A 15,348-nucleotide genomic window follows, 5' to 3' on the forward strand; every position below is an offset into this window, starting at 1 on the left:
CAAAGGTAAAATATAAGAGAGGAAGAGTAAACAAACACTGATGTTACCATTTAAATCCCCAATCCAGTTATGCTATAAACCCTCTAATTCCTTATATTGTCATTGCAAAAGTTGAATCTTATCTGGTATAATTCATTTTGGATAGAATTTTATATCACTTGCAAACAAGCAAGCATTTATACAAATAAGCATAACTAATCTCATCTACTGTTCTCAGATGAAGATACATTCACTATTGTTCATTCTCTTATTCTTTGCCTATTTCTTGGTCACAGAAATTGCCACCAATTATTTTATATTTTTTACCAAAATGTTTCACCTCTTTACCATTTTCTTTTCACATGTCCTTTAGACAGAATAAATCTAATCCTAATCCTAAGGTTAATGTTGTATTCAGCAATGGTAGAATATCTTTATTATGACAACTTTATTCTTCTAAATTTAGGCAGGATAATATAAATTAGAGCACCTTGCAAGTAATGTGTAATAAGTAAGCTAGGGGCAATAAAATTTATAACCAACCCAATGAACAATTTTTTTCCTGCCTTACATTAACACATTACTAAAACACAAAAATAAACCATAATGTCCAAAGCAAATTGGAATATAAACCCATGGAATTATATCTGCCCTATTCTCTTAGGGTATTATGAAAATAAAGGAGCGAACAACTGTGAACATCTGAAAAAATTAGTTGTTTATAAGAATGGAATTAAATGTTGATGAAATCAGAATGAATGATACCAGCTATCTGAACAAACCTCTTAAGAAAACAAGGTCTTCCTCTCTTAGAGGTGTTGAGAAGATGTTTGCTTTCCCCTTTAAGTTTCTTCTGTTCTTTATACAATGATCTAGCTCTATTTTCCACCAGGTTTATAGATAAGCCTTTTCACTTTAAATCTCTTCATCTCCTTTGTGATCCAGATGACAGAAAGCAATTGCACTAAGCCCTGAACTTAAATCTGTTTGCATACAAATGGCGCCTTCCAGGCCTGATTTACATTACCCAAGCAAGTTTTGTCTGAGAAGTTCACTTTCACTGAGACTTGCATGGGGGTGTCAGTTTTCATCAAGGGTGAATCTATTAGTCTCCTTCATTTCCTGATTACTCAAGGCTTTATCAAGTAGAAGGGATTTAACTTGCCTGAAGAATGAACAATCCATCCATTTCTCTAGATATGGTAAATTTTCTCTCTGAATCTAGGCAGACAATCACAAACCTAGGTGCATGGACCATCATCTTTTAGCCTCTGAAAAATTGCTTTTACTGAATGGGGTTTTGTTCCCTAGACTTGTGTCAAAAGCTATCATAAGAGTTAGTCTTAGGAAAATGTAGCTCTTACTTGCATTGAGTCCTGAGACAATCTGACAACTAATGAGTCTACATAACATAGTTTCGAATCATGGTGAAGTAATAGTCCATGACACACCTGTAAGCTAGAAGGTGTGATAAAATTTGGGTTCATTCACTGCTCTGGGACATATTTCAAGAGCTCATCCTTCTGGCTGAGATTAACCTTATTTACTTATCAAAACGCACCTTAAAAGTGCAACACTTTCTCTTTGTTCTACACTATAAAAAATTTGGCAATAGTGCTACCAGAGACTCAGAAAAACTATACCAGTGAATTTTCTAGATAACTCATTTTTGTTGCGGTGATACTTTTTGGCTGTTGTTTTGGTTTTTTGTTTGCTGTTTTGTAACATGAGGTGTTTAAGTTTTACAACTACACTCACTTTCCATTGGTTCCATGGAATTTCAGACCCAAATTAAATAGCAGCAACTGAGCTCTGCCTATTATAAAGAGCCTCAATGTACAATAGCTAGTGATTTGAACTTAAACCTACATTTGACATAAGTCTTTATGTTATGTTTGCTTTCACTACAAATTTGTGTGAGTATGCACATGTGTGCCTATGTGTATGTATGTGTGTGTGTATTTTTGTATATATTTTTGCATTTTCTTTTTTATTATTTCTTTTTATGGTAATTATTAGTCACCATAAATCTGAAAAGGAATACAGTGAGACACGGAAACAACAGAATATAAAAAACTAATGCATACATAACAATGACTTTTGTAAAAACAAAACAGTATCAATTTCACCACAGTTTATCAACTTAACATATGGTAAAATTTTGACTGTCATCTTTTCAAAAACAGACTAGTGAAAAGAGTGTTTCTAAAAGGGAAACCGAAAAAAATATGGGTAAAGCCAGGCATGTTGGTGCACTCTTGTAATCTCAACATTCAAGAGGCTGAGACCAGAGGATCCGGGTTCGTAGCCTCAGCTACTTAGTGAGGCTCTTTGCAACTCAGTGAGATGCTGTTTGAGAATTAAGAATAAAAAATAGGGCTAAAGGTGCAGTTCAGAGGTGGAATGCCCCTGGGTTCCATCCCTTGTACAAAAAAAAAAAAAAAAAAAAAGCTGAATAAAGCAAGCTTTAGATTTTTTTTATTGCAAGAATAAAGGACACTTCCATTATTAAATTCAACTAATCTGCTTTATTAATCAAACTTAAAAGAAAAATCAGACCTAAGAAGGGACACTAAATTAAATAGGAAGGGGGGGAAACCCTCCAATGCTGAGCCAGACTTCCAGTTTTTCACTGAAAATATAGTTAATAATTTTATAACATGAAAAAGGAAGGAGATATATTGGTGAAATAAGATGATATATCAGGAACCTTGTTTTCATAGATTGACCTAATTTCTAATCCTCTTGGGAAATGTTATTACTCACATTTCACAAATGAGGCAACTGAGAATCATAGAGTTTCAGTATCTTCTTCAAGAAAATAAAGCATGTAAAAAGCGTATCCAGATCCAACAAGAGAAAATATAAGTTCTACTAGTAGGATCTGTCTCAAACAAACAGATATTGGCAAGTCTTTCTAGATAACAGTTATAAATACAACAGGCTCCTTCTGCCTACAGAATATGATTAGGCCAACTGTCCAGCACAGAACAAGTTCTTGACCATAGAGCAGTTGTTGGCTCCATCATCTGTGTCAATCCAGAAAGAAAACTAGAATAGCACTAGAAATGAAAGGATGGTAGGAAAAAAGAATGTGTATGTCTGCAAAAGCCACACACACACTTTTCTACCATGCTCAGACATCATTCAGAAGACATCCTAGGAAGGTTATATAATATTTACTGTCCTTTAAATGTGAAGTTCCTCTGTCTGGATTGGTTTAACCTTAACTCCATTCCAATGGTTGAAAAATTAACTCATCCAGATTGTCCTGTACTGATTCATGCAGTCATCATTTATTGAGAAACTCTTCCATGCTGGAGATTCACAAAAGGGCAAGAGTGATGTATAATTTTGTGGAGAAATATAAGTACTTGGGTTTATTTTTTTGTCACCATTATCTCTGCCACATACTCCTGTCATGGGACTTAACCAAATGCTGCAGGTTTTTTGTTTTATTTAGTTTCTTGAGCATTTTGTACTCGGATACTAATTCTTGAGGGTTTGGTAAGGTTGAAAAACATAGTCTTTCAGATGTTTCTAGAGCTTGATTACAAGGCGCTCATCCATGCTAATGTTTTGAATGCTGACTGAATGAACATTTCTTCTCTCTTTTTCTCTAATATTGATTAATTGGTTGATTGATTGATTGATTGATTGATTTAAATTGTCATATCAGGACTAAACCCCGGGGCACTCTACCTCTGAGCTACAACCACAATCCAATTTTATTTTTATTTTGAAAAAGGATTTCACTAAATTATCACATGCTGCTGATCTCAAACCTGTGATCCTTCTGTCTCAGCCCCCCAAATATTGCAATTAAAGGTGTGCGCCACTGCTTCTGGCTCTGGATGAACATTTAAGTTGGCCAGTTCATATTTTAGAGGGTTATAAAGAAAAAGTTCAGGTTGTGGTGTGGTTATTTATTGAGATGATTCTCTGATGATAACTAGGGAAAGAATTCCAAATAAATCACTTGTACACTCACCTAAAGTTTAATGCTAAATTGCATAGGCAGGCCTGAGGGGATAGCACATATGGTATGTTTCAAAGAGCAAGCAAATGAAGAGAGGCAGCTCACCCCCAGGTGCCTTGGCAGACTTCAAAACCCTTTTGGCACGGCCTGAGTGTACCTGGACAACATTCAGAGTGGAAAAAGAGCTTGGGAAAGATTTGACATGGTAGAGGCAGTGACAATGGCAGTGGTCAGTACTCAGGGGAGGCAGAGATCTGATGCATTACACCTGGAACCTTTGAAGTAATGACTCCAGAGGCAGAATGCTACCCTCGAGAATGTGGGACAAATGGTTAGGCGAAGAGGGTGCTTGGATTAGAGCCTGCCGAGGGGTGAGGCCGGCAACGGACACAACAAAGCTGGGATTGGAGCCTGCCGTGAGGCAAGGGCAGTGCTGGGGCCTCCGAGGCCGGGATCAGAGCCTGCCAAGGGGTTAGGCCGGGACCGGGGCCAATGGCCGGCATTGGAGCCAGCTGTGAGGCAAGGCTGCTACTCAGGCCTCCAAGGCCAGGATCAGAGCCTGCCGAGGGGTTAGGCCAGTGCCGGGGCCAACAACCAGCATTGGAGCCAGCCGTGAGGCAAGGCTGATGCTGGGGCCTCCGAGGCTGGGATCAGAGCCTGACGGGTTAGGCCGGTGCTGGGGCCAGCGAGGCCGGAATCGGAGCCTTCCGTGGGGCAAGGCCAGTGCTGGGGCCTCCAAGGCCAAGATCGGAGCCTGCTGAGGGGTCAGGCCGGTGCCAGGGCCAGTATGGCCGGGATTGGAGCCCGCTGTGAGGCAAGGCCGGTGCTGGGGCCTCCGAGGCCTCTGAGGCCAGGATCGGAGCCTGCCGAGCGGTTAGGCCGGTGCTGGGGCCAATGGCCAGCATTGGATCTTTCCGTGAGGCAAGGCCGCTATTGAGGCCTCCAAGGCCAGGATCAGAGCCTGCCGAGGGGTTAGGCCAGTGCTGGAGCTAGCGAGGCCAGCATCGGAGCCTCCCATGAGGCAAGGCTGCTGCTTGAGCCAGCGAGGTCTGGATCAGTCCACCGGGTAGCCAGGCCACTACTGGGGCCGTCAAGAGTGGGATCGGTATTTGCAACATGGCATGCACAGAGAAATATCACAGAAAATTAAAACCAGGTGCTTCCCCTAATCAGCAATAACTAGGCGGAAAGGGGCAACAGGAAGTGGTCGAACTATAGAAAGGGCCCTATAGTGATGCAATTAAGGTGACCAATCAGAGGGTATGGAATAGGGGAGGATGGAGCCTCTTTAAAAAGCAGGAGGTACATAAACATATGTATGAAAGTTAATAACCAAAGAAGCATGGGATCGAGGGAGGGGGAGGGAATGGGATGGGGACTGGATGAGGGCTAATTGGATGATGTGTGCTTGTATATCCTCTCAAGTCTTGTATTCCAATGTGATGTATGATTACAATGCACCAATAAAAATAAAATTTAAAAAAGCCACTTTGTGTACACATTAAACAATAAAGAAAGCCCCCATTTTCTGTCTTGTTTTTCTTGACTTAGTTAATTTCTCATCTATGGCTGTCAATTCCCCAAAGTCAGGAGACTGTTCTGCATGTTTGTTCCCTGGTTTATATATGGTAACAATCCATGAGTGTATGGCTGGGGTTCTTTGTACCAGTATTGGAAACTGGCCTAAAATATATTAAAAAAATAATTTTATATTAATGTATCCAAAAATAGGTTTATGGATAATGGGGTTCAAAATGTAAAATGAAAAGGATTCAGGACCTGGTTAGTGCCAGACACGCAGGCAGCTGTTATAATGCAAAGTGCCCTCACTAAAAGTAATTAGCAAGTTGATAGAGGAGTTGGGATTTAGGACCTTCCCATTCTAAAATCATAAGGTTTACATAATAAATAACATCTAGCAAAAAGCTAAGAATTCCCCAAAATGTGCAGGAGGAGAGTGCAGAGTATGGAAGAGAGTACAGACCTCTGTGAAAGGAAAGTAGATATCATGTGTCCCCTGACCTTGTTAAACATTTTAGTCATAACAAAGAAATCTAGGCTTATACCTCTAGTAAGGCAGGAAGGTTCTTTTTTTTTTTTTGGCCAAGCTAGAAATCCCTATAATCATAATCCCCATAACCATAACAAAAAATGGGGCTTGCATAGAGTTAATGGGTGGACTTATACCTAAGTCAAAAGATTACTCAGTAGAGCAATTATCTATAAAAATTCTCTGTATCTAGAAGAATTCAGTGACTTCAAGTCACCACCATACTATTTCAAGTATAAGGCTTTATTAAACTCTGTTCTATCTTTCCATCTTTGTAATAATAAAGTGGTTTAAGCTTACAGAGTTCAGGCACAGTTTTCTATACCTAGTTCAGAACAAGAACCCATGGTTATGTCTCTCTCATCTTTACATTCTTGACATTTTGTCTCCACTGTACCAGTATTGGGAATGGCCTAAGAAGATTTGAGAAAGCTCTGATTATTAATAGATATATTTCAAAAATAATTGTGTAAAAATGGCAGACCTGGGGAAAGGAAGACTTGGTCTTGGTTTCACTCAGGAAGCAAATAGTTATTGAAACTTAGATTGACTTAGCTAAAAGCAATTAGCAAGTTCATAGGAGAAGGGAGCTAAGACTTCCTCTTCCTAAAGACAGATCTACATAATAATCTAGCTAGGATGGGAAGAGGGGATTTACCTTTGTATAAGACACCTTGGCAGGAGAAGGTACCTTATGGGGCAAGGGAAGGAAACTTACAGGGTTTTTACTATGTCAGAATTATGTGAACAAGATGGAGTGTTTTGTATATAAAAAGTCCAGTCCACCTGTTGTATCTTTAGTGAGGCATTCATTTGAACCACCCCCCCATCCATTCTTGCATGGAGCTGTAACTATCTTCTGTATTTCTATATTTTTAATAAACTTCTTTAAATCTTCAGCAAGAGTCCTGGCTAATGTGTATTTATCCTTAGCTCAGGACAAGAACCCGTGTGCTTTTTCTGTTTTTCTGGTATTTTTTTTTTTGTTGTTGTTTGTTTGTTTGTTTGTTTCTTTGGGGAGTTTTGGGGAAATTATTCGCAGGGGTCTAACAAAGATCCCTGGGGATAGTTTCCCCCAAACGGCAACCCTCAAGATGGTTTAATTAAATTCCCCCCATCTTCTCCCCAACCGTAACATTTTTGATGCCCAACATTTTGGGGCAAAGCAAGTCATGTGGATCAGTAATTTTCTTGGGACTTTTTGGCTAGTGGGTCTGGTGGGCAGTAGCAGCTTTAGCTTCAGCCATTGAGCTTTAAAACAACTAGAGAGCAGCCTTTGCATCACTGCATCTCTGAAAGTGAATTCCAGGGCATCTTGCAAGTGGCCTGAAAGCTACTACATCTTGAAGGTCAGTAACCCTCCCTAAAATGGGGCCAGATCCTGGTGGATGACTGGAGTGCCTGCGCCAATGGGCTCTCTGGAACTGTGGAGACCCCCCCCTGCCATGGACTAACTATGACAGTATCTCCAAGGGAGGGGAACATTCCCAATTAAATAGCATAGGCTTGCCCACATCACAGATGGGACACTCTTTTAAAAGCCCTATACAAAGTTAAATCTAAAAAGCGAAAAGTCCATGGCCCACCTTCAGAAAACTACCCAAACAGGAGACACCAGCCAGCACCCATTTCTAAATAGCAGTGAGTTTTTTTTTTTCCAGGCAATGAGAAACAGGTTCTATGGAGATAAGCTAAAGGTGGGTAAATGGACAGAGAAAGCTTCCCAAACAGGTGATGCCAGCCAGCACCCATTTCTAAAATGGTAGTGCGGTGTGTTTTTTTTTGTTTTGTTTTTTGGTTTTTTTTCCTGTGATTAGAAACAGGTTCTAGGGAGATAAGCTAGCTTGCTTTTAGTGGCAATGTCTAGGAAGCGTGGCTATTAGCAACTGTGGCCACGTGCACCCTGTTGGGCCGTGAACTATGGCAGTTTGTAGCCCCCAGGAGCAATCGGAAGCCTGAATGGGTAAGCTTCTCCAAGAGCTCAAGAAAAAGCCTGAGTCAAAAGTTTTAGCCAGATATCTGCCAGGCAGTCTTGCTAAGTGAATGGCTGTAACCAGGAGGCACTGTCTGGCATTCAACAGGCAGTTATAGCTTCATTTGCATAAGAAAGCCCTCAGGGGAGGAAGCTCAGGAGGAGGCCATGCCCAACCGCAAGGCAGCTCAGAATTCTTAGACACAGCAAAAAATAAAGAGTATTTTCAGGGAAGCAAATTAATAATTTTTTTAAGGCATTATTTTCAGCTAGAAAACCTCACTGAGAGGAGGGACAGGTAAGATGGGCAATGCAGGGCAGAATGAAGAGTGGCTAAAAGTTCAAGCCTGCATTGCCCTTCTGGTGGACTGTGAGGCCACTCTCATGGCTCCATGCACACAGCCATCCCAGCTAAACACCCCCAGTTGGGCTACTAGCTTTAGAGATTGCAGGAAGCTTCATCTGGACAGGGAAGGGCCACGCAGCTCAATTGGACAGGGGAATATGGAGCAAGGGGAAAGGCTGGCAAAGCCCCTTCCCATTTAATACCCTCCCAGTGGGCAGCAAACTGGTGGGAAATAAGGCCACCCTCAAGGCCCACACACACACAGGGTGCAGGGACAGGATGATGACCTTCTGAGCAAAAAATACTGCTCTCTGTCTTAAGATGAGATTCCAGCAATATCCTAAATGCTAGGGTAATTGGTTTTAGATTGGGAAGCTCTGGGAAGGGGAGCGACCTTGCCCAGACAGGCCACCAAAACCCCACCCTTTCTCAGATGGGGTCCCAGAAATCCAAAGTGGAAGCCAGATCTCCACTAGCATGGGTCCTCCAAAACTGGAAAAAAAAAAAAATTGACACCAAAACAATTAGGAATAGCTTCAGTGGCCTGGGATGCACCGGGTCTGGGTCTTAGTGCCGCCAGATTAGCCTCCAATTGGTTCTGCCTATGGGCCTCATACCACCTGGAGAGGAGAGTTTAGAGTTTGATCTGTCCATATGCGGAGCTTAAAGCTTTATCACCAAACATTAAGTGCTGGCATTCTTAATTAATTCTGGTAGAAGAGGAGACCATCCTCAGACAGAGAATACTACTGCAGGCTGCCAATTTGGTTTAACAGGGACTTGAAAAGGAAAGAGAGATGTGCAAAAGCCATGAAAAAAGTCTGGCTGAGCACAGAAGCCTAAGCTCAAGTCTGTTTTAAGGGGTGGAGAACAAGGGCATCTCAGGTATAAATGCCCACAACCATGAGGTCAAAAAGGGCCTTCAAAGGCCCAGCTCACAGGACAAGGGGGGCCATTAAATGACTGAGCACCCCCAGTTCTGGAGGGAACTGATGTCCCCAGACCTAGGTTCCCAATGATTCCTCCCAACTCCCACCACCTGAGTTAAGACTAAAGAGCCTTAGGTGATCACAGTGAGATCTCAGAAGGCCAAATGTAAAGTGTCACCCTTCTTTCCCAGCCAAGGTCCAAAAGCTTTGCTAGGGTGAAAGGCAGATCAGGCCAGCCCCCAACTATTTTTCTTTACCCAATACTCAGCCTGCGGCATCCAGGATGACCTCCAATTCTCCCATTCTCAATTAAACTAGAGACTCCAGCTCCTCCTAGGAAACCAACTTTGTCTTTTTCCTGGCATCACTAGAGTTCTTGTTCAAAGTTTTAATTTCAACCAGTCTTAACTAAACTGTAAAATCCTAAAAAGCTGTGCAAGTAGACCTCTGAAATGTGATTAAATACAATGTACATTGCTTTTAAAGTTCTTTTTCCTTTAACAAAATTAATGTTTTAGACACTAGTGATGTTTGTCTGATATCCTGGTTTTTGTGGTAATTTATAATACAGTTTGTAAGGTGTGTGATCAAATATGATATGCATTGACTTTAATTTTATTCCTTTTGCAAATCTAAGGTTTTAAGGTGCTAGTGATATTTACCTAATGTCTTATAATTTAATTATTAAAGTGGGGAAATGCAAAATGCAATGCCTTAGAATGCTCTTAACTTCATAAGGTTTAAAATAACACTTAAGTCTTTTAAATGATTTTTTTTAATTGCTGGTATCTAAACATTATTAAATGGTATGGTTTTTTGGTTTGCTTGTATGTAACAACAAAAGAGAGATTTGAACCACCCCCACCATGCCATTCTTGCATGGGGCTGTAACTATCTTCTGTATTTCTATCTTTTTAATAAATTTCTTTAAATCTTCAGCAAGAGTCTTGGCTAATGTATGTTTATCCTTAGCTCAGAACAAGAACCCGCGTACTTTTTCTGTTTTTCTGTTTTGTTTTTTTTCTTTGGGGAGTTTTCGGGAAATTATTTGCAGGGATCTAACAAAGATCCCTGGGGACAGTTTCCCCCAAATGGTAACCCTCACCCCCCAAACTGTAACATCCACTCCTCTACATTTGTTAGTTTTTAGGTTCCATGAACAACAGGGAACCACTTTCCTTCTTAGGAAGGGTCTATATTTTATTTTTTTAGTCTTTATTTTCCTGGGAGTCCCTTTGCCTTATTGCCCACCCAATACCTAATTACTTAGAATCTTTTTATGTGAAGAGAAAATATTGTTATAGGCAGGGAAGAAGGGTCCCATTCTTCATCATTTCATGGGTACAGGATTCAAACTCATTTTAATTATTTTTTTTTTCTTTACTGGGGGTGGAACCCAAGGGCTTTTCTACCTCTGGGCTATACTCTCAGACCTATTTTATACTTTATTTGGAAACATGGTCTCACTAAGTTGCTGAGAGCCTCTGAGAAACTAAGATGTACCAGACTGATAGCTACTTTATGCCTACTTGCAAGCTGACTTTTAAATGAACTGTGTTATCTTGAGAGGGTTGCAGAAGCAGATCTGCAACTCAGTATCAGTTTGAAGTTTGAGAATAACTGTGAGAACATGCGCTAAAATGTGGATCACAGGGCCTACCCCAGGGATTCTGTTTTAATGGATCCATCAGGTGAAGCTAGAATCTGCGTATTTTGTGACAGCTCTTACCAGACTCCTGTACAAGTACTCTATCTCGCCAATTTGAAACAAGATTTTTTTTATGCAGGTAGAGCTCATGAAATGTGATCAGACTGATGGATGTCCAGGGAACTCTTTAACCATGCCACTAAGTAAAGGTAGATTTCCCAAGAATATTTTCCTTTTTCCATCTTGAAAAAGATGTGCAAAGTTTATTCTCTGCATTGCTAATGAAGGCAGCGCTTTACACTAAAGGCTCCCTGCTGTGGAGCTATCCACTTCAAGACCAGCCTCAGCTTTCAAGTGCTAATGATCATCTTCTCTCTTTCCCCTGAGGGGTGAGGCAGGCTCCTCTGTCCTCTTTTGGGGCTCTCTGTGCCAGGCTCCAGTTTAAGCCGGGCAGTGTGAGAGAGTATAGGCTTTCCTTTAAGAGGTAGATAGGGCCTTTTTCAAGATCATTCTTACCTCTCCTGTTTATTGCACAGTAAAAATAATTTAGAGCTCCTTGCAGTCTTTCTTGAGGGAATGTCTTAAGGAGAACCTGAGAGTAATGGGCTCATGGTCAGGTAGACTTGGGTTCAAAGGGGGTTGGCCAATGGCTAGATGTCTAACAACTGTTACTTACTACCTATAAGTTTCCTCATCTTTCATAATAGGAATAATACATCAGTCATTGTAAAGGTTGATTCATTCAGCATTTATCTCTTAAATCAGTAAGTGGAGCCCCGCAGACTCTAGGAGGTCAATACAAATTTGGGATGAAAACAAGCATTGCAGGCACATATATCCTGCTTCAAACTGTGATAAATTCTGTGGAGCAAATGAAGAGAATGTAATGAGAATTATGTCAAAGGTTAAAGGGGAAGGTTGGAACACTTGGGTAAGAATGACAGACTCTCTCTGGGGATATAACTTAGAAGAACACACTCAAGGGAGCAAAGAGTAGGAAGAGCCTATCTAACCCACAAAAACTTAAGGTCCTGAATTAGAAGGAATGTCACCAGAGGAACTGAGAAGAGATCAAGGGAACAGGAAAAAGCAACATGAGATGAATTTAGAGAGCTGAATAGGGGGAACATCATGAATGGCCTTAGCAGCCAGAGACAGGAATTTGGATTTTTATTTTAAATACAATAGAAAATTATAGAAAGGGAAAAGCATGTTCCAATTATGAGAATCATATATGATACGACAGCATTGGGTGTATATTAGGTACTCTACAAATAATACTTTAAAAGTCATGATTCAGATTCACAGTATAACTAAACTTTCAAACCCTGTGCATGACAGAGTACCAGAATTGTTGACTGCCACATAACTTCATTCAATCTCTGCCACATCTCAGTTCTTGCAATGACAAATTGAGAATAAATCCTCAAAGCCTAAAAACAGTCTGAAGGGCATAATCCCCAAACATAGGATAGGAAAATATGTGCATAATAAATAAAATATGTTGGATAAGATATTTTCATATATGTAGTTGCTTTAAAACCTTTACAGAATAGAACATTCTTAGAGTCATTCATTTGGAGGGAAACACCATTAACCTAATGCTTGCCAACAGAGATGATATGGTTCAGAGTGGATATAAAACTTTTCCAATGACATCCAGCGAGTGAATGAGGAAGCTTAGAAGATGAAGCAGCCACATCAGTGTTTCATGTATTTATCCCTGTAAGTACAGACCACAGAGTTTCTGTATGTACCTTTTGAAATAGAAAATAACAAGTATTGAACAAAAAGGAGCAGGCTAACTAGGTAATTAAACACAAAGCTACCAATTATTGATAGCAAGCAAAGATTTAAAAAGTGAGACATTGAATATTTTGATGGGTCTAAAAACAGAAGATAAAAAGTAACCTTGAACTTTTACGGAACTGAATTGAATTAAATCAAATCACATTCATTTAATAAAAACACAACTAAACAGGATTAAAAATTAGTAATGCCACCCCAACTAAACATTAAATTTAATGTTATTCTGCATCTGAAATAGAATGGAATGTCCACTTTGAGGATACTCTTCAAATAACACCTAAACTAACTACCTCATTCAATTCATGTTTCTGGATTTAGCAATTCCATTTTAGTTTAGCATCACCCTAAGTCACAAAAACAATGTTAGTAGTAATCATGCTCTGCAAATACATGGTAAAAAGCAATTTGAAAATAAAGTAAAATGTAAAATGATGTACAAAATAGCTGGGTGAAATTTAAAAAAGAAAAAGAACAGTTGCTCTTTTCACTAGACATTCTGGCTCTGCTTAGGACATGGTTTGGGTCTTTGTTCAACTGAAAGCCAGGGAGCCTCAGTTTCTAGCCACCTTTCTCCCAAATATAAAATATAAACAATACTCACTTTTTTTTTCTTTTTTTGCAGTACTTGGGATGGAACCCAGGGGCATTGTATCTCCAACCTACACACCCAGCCCTATTTTTTTTTTTTAGTCTTTATCTCTTTGAAAGGAGGTCTCACTGAGTAACGAAGGGCCTCACTAAGTAACTGAGGCTGTCTGTGAACTGCAATCCTAAGGTCTCTGCCTCCTGAATGCTGGGATTACACAAGTGTGCCACCACGTCTGGCAATACTCACTTTTATAAAAATAATTAATATGAAAACTCTTCAAAACACATGGAGCCAGGAGTGGGGGCGCACGCTTGTAATCCCCATGCTTGGGAGTCGGAGGCAGGAGGATTGTGCGGGTTCCAAGCCAGCCTTGCTGGTTTCAGAGACCCTGTTTCCAAATAAAATATATATATATATATAAAAAAGTAGGTCTTGGAGTGTACCCCGGAGGTAGAAGTGTTTCCAAGAACCCCAGTACCACCAACAAAAAAAGAAAACCAAAAAAAAAAAAAAAAACCCCACACACACATGGAGGCGTGCACTGCCACATTAGATCTAAATCACTTTTTTTAAACAATGATTTCTTTACAGAAGCCTTGTAAATTATAATTGTCAAAAATAAATTGAAATGAAATGACATATTTTTCCTTTAAATAATGAATACTTTTCAAGTGATGTGCTTATTAGCATTATTTATTGTTTTATTTTTTGGTTTTGTTTGGTTGTTTCATTTTTTTTTCTTTCCATCTCCAAAGTTAGAGATGTGTTTCTTTGTGGAAGCCAGCAGGTGGCTCTCTGGTGTACCACTGTCAAAAACAAACAAAACACAACAAAACAAAAAGCAACTCCCTCAAAACACCGTCTGAAAATGTACAATAACATCCAAAAGGGAAAGCTTAAGAGTTCATGTAAAACCAATATTGACATCATAGTTCTGCCCTCCTCCACGCACCTTAATACTCCAACTTCAATGCTGAAAACATTAGTAGTTTAATTTCTATTCAAAATTACAAGTCAACTAGCAAGAAAGAATGGATTTCTCACTATCCTGGCAGCCCCACATGGAGAAGTAATTCCTTCTTTCCTCCTCCCTCTTGCAAGCAGATTTTTTAGAACCAGGAAATGACAACAGATATGACCAAGAAAATATAAGTGAATAATTTGAAGTTGGCCTAAGATAGCAGAGTTTACATTCCTAAAGGCCAGTACTATTTTAACGGATCCATACATTTATTGATTTATTTCATCTCATTATCTTCATCACATGCATTTTATATTAAAAAACAAACAAAAAACAACAAAAAGTTTGTGTCAAAATCTACTGAAGTCATTCTACTATACATTAAGCCAAACTTTTGTTCTGATATGGATTAGCATATAGCTGTGGATAAATAATTATTGTACTCAGGTTTTCTAGATATTTCATGCCATGATTATTACTCAAAAACATTACCCCCAGTATCAAGTGTTTGGTTTATGAATTATGAATCTAGGAAAATGGATTGTGATATTATACCTTGGATCTCTGAATTTAAATCACAAACTGCTGTTTGGGTAAAAAAGTAGTTAAGAAGAGCCTCATATACTTAACTTTTTAAACATAACTAGGTAAAATAGGTTATCACCAAACACACATTTGTTTTTGCCAAGGGAACTCTGAGTTTACTGTAAGTGTGTGTGTGTGTGTGTGTGTGTGTGTGTGTGTGTAAGGAATACAGTTTTACAGTTTGGAGTGTTACTCAAGGCTGGTAACTTGAATGAATTAATTACTTATCGTGGCTTTAAAGTTAATTCTTACTTGAGGCTGCATAATCATACATATTTTAACATCAAAAGCAAGATGGTAAAAATTGAAAATAATTGTATAAACCCTCAAAGTAACCCAGATTTGAAATAGTGCAGGTTATTTGTATGTTATACTGTAAAGGAGGAAAAATAACCATCCTGGGTATTAAGATAGAGTCTCTTTAAGAAAAGAAGAGGAAAAAATGGGGGAGAGGGAGACTACCAAAGACTTAGGCTTCCTATATATTTGTGGAGGTTAAAG

The sequence above is a fragment of the Muscardinus avellanarius genome (assembly GCF_963383645.1).
Source record: "Muscardinus avellanarius genome assembly, chromosome: 10".
Taxonomy (NCBI): domain Eukaryota; kingdom Metazoa; phylum Chordata; class Mammalia; order Rodentia; family Gliridae; genus Muscardinus; species Muscardinus avellanarius.